This window comes from Elaeis guineensis, chromosome 1, assembly GCF_000442705.2.
Source record: "Elaeis guineensis isolate ETL-2024a chromosome 1, EG11, whole genome shotgun sequence".
Classification (NCBI taxonomy): Eukaryota; Viridiplantae; Streptophyta; class Magnoliopsida; order Arecales; family Arecaceae; genus Elaeis; species Elaeis guineensis.
The window spans coordinates 159525634-159528755 of NC_025993.2; the positions used below are offsets into that span (position 1 = coordinate 159525634).

The 3122-nt window shown below is 51.4% G+C and overlaps 1 pseudogene; it reads right to left on the reverse strand.

The window, feature by feature from the left end:
* Window positions 1–1543: 1543 nt before the first annotated feature.
* Window positions 1544–2740, reverse strand: LOC140854831 (uncharacterized; annotated as a pseudogene).
* Window positions 2741–3122: the final 382 nt, after the last annotated feature.

The following is a 3122-nucleotide window of genomic DNA, read 5'->3' on the forward strand; positions in this document are numbered from 1 at the left end:
GGCGAAGCCCGACTCGAGCATCTCCTCCTTGTACCGGTTGGAGGCCCGGAAGTCCTCAACCGCACGATCGGCCGACTCCCTCGCCGACCGTGCTCGTCCTCAGTGTGGGCCAGCTCCTCCTTCGCCAACTCGCTCGGTCCTGGCAATTTCGGCGTCGATTTGGGCGATGGACAAATCCTCTTCGGTTTCCGCGAGCTTCCCCAGGCTGGCCCGAGTTGCTCGCGTTCCCCTTGGAGTTCGGAGGTGGCACCGTCCCGTTCGCGTCGAAGACGACGCACGACCGACCTTTGTGCTTGGCCTCCTTCTTGGCCGACTTTAGTTCGGCCATAAGCCGGGAGACCTCGTCCGTCAACTTGGCTCCCGGTCGACCGACTCCTGCAGTTGGTCGACCAGCTCCTCTCTCGGCCTCGGCGCTGCGACCTTTCCTTGAAGGCTGCCGAACGTCGCCGAACCTTCGGTATCCGGCCTCCAACTCGGACATGGTGAAGATCAACTGCCGACGGAAAGAGCTTTGTCAGAATTATGTGGCAAGCGGAAATTCTTCTAAGGAAAAGGTGACGCGAAGCTTACCTCCACCATCGACGGGTAGAACCGCGACAGCATTTCGGTCACTTGCGAGACCGCAATGATGAACGTCGGTAGGGAGGAGGATCCCTGGCACAACCTCTCGCAAGGTTGTGGTCGGCCAAGGCCGACGCACCTCAGGGTAGTATGCGCTGGGGGCATTGATCTCTCCTCCTCCGAGGGCTCCATCGGGGCTTTCCCCGATCAGCTGCCCCGACCGACGGGGCTGGCAGCGATGGGACGCTGGAGTTCGACCCGGCGCCCCCCGTTGCGCCAGCGGACGCCTCGGACGATGTTCGGCTTCCCGAACGACATCCGGCTCCACCCGCGGCGGCGAAACCGCCGACACTCCTTCGGCCACTTCCTCGGTCGGGCTCCTCCAACCACCGTACGGCCGCCAGACGTTGTCAGCTCTGACACGGACATGCGGCACAGTTACCTAGGGGCATTGTCCCGCCGAGAGCCGGGTCAACCCTGGTGATTAGACGGCTTACACGGCGACATGACGTTTTCACGGCGGCTCTGACAGCCTACAGTGAGTTGACAGTTCCTCACTTGTCCGCGCCATTAATGATGGCGCCATACCGCGCTCCACTATATATACCGGGAAGGCAACAGTGCAAGGGATCGATCCGCTCCGTCTCTCCCAAAAAACACAGGCTCGCTTCTCTCTCTCTCGAGCTCTCCGTCTATATTTCACTGTTGTCCAGTCACCTCTCTGACTTGACCGTCGGAGGGTCCCCGCCGGAGCCGCCTCCGGTCAGTGCGGACTTCCTTTTGCAGGTGCACGCTTCCCGGCGATCGGGCGACGAGGCGATTGGCCGCAACAGGACTCATCACAGTAAGGCTAATGCAGGATCTGAATTCTCAAACCCAAAATAACCACTTAAAAACTACCAGAAACAACGAGGCAAACTACCTATTGCCCGTAGAAAAGCGTAAACAAGCATATATAACTGCCACACTTCGAAGTGGAAGGTGATCAATATATATATATATAGATAGATATAGATATAGATATTACACCATGCTTGATACATGAACTTAATTACCACTAAACACATTTGTATTTATATACTTACATCACCCAAGGAAGTTCCCTCTCTCTGTCCTCTTATCAACCTTACTTTAAATTATATTCCACTACTTTTATCTCTTTTTCTGGTAAGGTGTCCCAAGGAAACAGAGAGGTAGACAAAAGCCATGACATCAAATTAACAATCGGGTTCTTTGATGGTCATCTGTCATGAATTTCCCGCTCTTAATCCTTAATCCTCGCAAAGCAAAAGCTTAAACCCTGCTTAACCAACGTAGACGAGCTACGGTTTGGTGGGTGCACAAATTTGCAACTCGGGCACGTTAGAGTGGCCTTGCACATCACGACCAGCATATGGCACCGCATGCACACAGTAGCCACCATCTCGGCCGGTTGATCAGCATCAAGGGATATCCAGGATAAGGACTTCAACATGCTGCCAGAAATTATCCTTGGGATTGCACCAATTGCCACAAGAGTCCTGCTTTGCTCTATCTTTCTCCATTGATGTGGCTTCTCGGGGCTCAAACGTGAGGTGAGCTCGAGGTCCAGGCTCGGACATGAAGTCAGTGGCTCTGCACTTCCTCTAGGATCTTTGGAGCTCCTCTTGTGTGTCCTGATGCTATCTAAGTGTTTCTGGCCTGACTGCAATGCAAGAAATGATTACTGCAACTGTTAGTACAGCTTCCAAGCAAGCTTAATTATAAAAATATATATATTACAGAATTTATAATTTTAGTTTTATAAAGTTGAATAAATTAAACTTCTCCAAATTAATATCCAGGAGGATAGAATTATTAGTCTACCTTGCCATCAAGGCATCGTTGGCGCCACTCTAATGGCAAGGGAGTGTCCAGATGGAGCTCGAGGTCGGGCTTCGTATCCTTGGACTTTAACAAGTTGATCTCCTTTGCAAAGAAGTCGTCACTCTCTTCGCCGGCTCCCTCTTCCTTTTCTTCGATAGCTGGTTCTCGAGGTTAAGGCATAAGTTTTCCTCTGGGGAAAGGGCTGCTTGCAAGGACACCATAGCTTCTGATCAACAGAACCGAGCACTTCCGTTTCCAAGCTCTATCTCTCTTTCTCTTCTGTTGCGTGTAAACTTCACCCTTCTCTCTGTGCATCTGATGGTGGATTTTGGACTGCTTTATAGGCTAGATTAAAAGGCTCATTTAAGAGCAGGGAACTGCAAGCAAGGTTCCGATAGAGAAAGCCATAAGAACACTGGAGAGGCCCACAATCCCCACCATGGCACGTATCCACTTTTACCCACTAAGATCCAGTCACCACCACTTTCTACATCACTTCATATGTTTCTCAAAGTTAATGGACTGTCTAGTTTTCGTCACACACGTCACAAACCACAAACAGCAACAAAGGAAGTAGCGAATCTATAATATGCTGCGCTTCACTGCAGATTGGCCCGTTTAACCACAGCCATTTGATCAATGCCCTTTGGGTACACGAAAGGAATCAGATGGGGATGTTGAGATTACGGGAGAGAGAGATGAATTAAAGAGGGGGA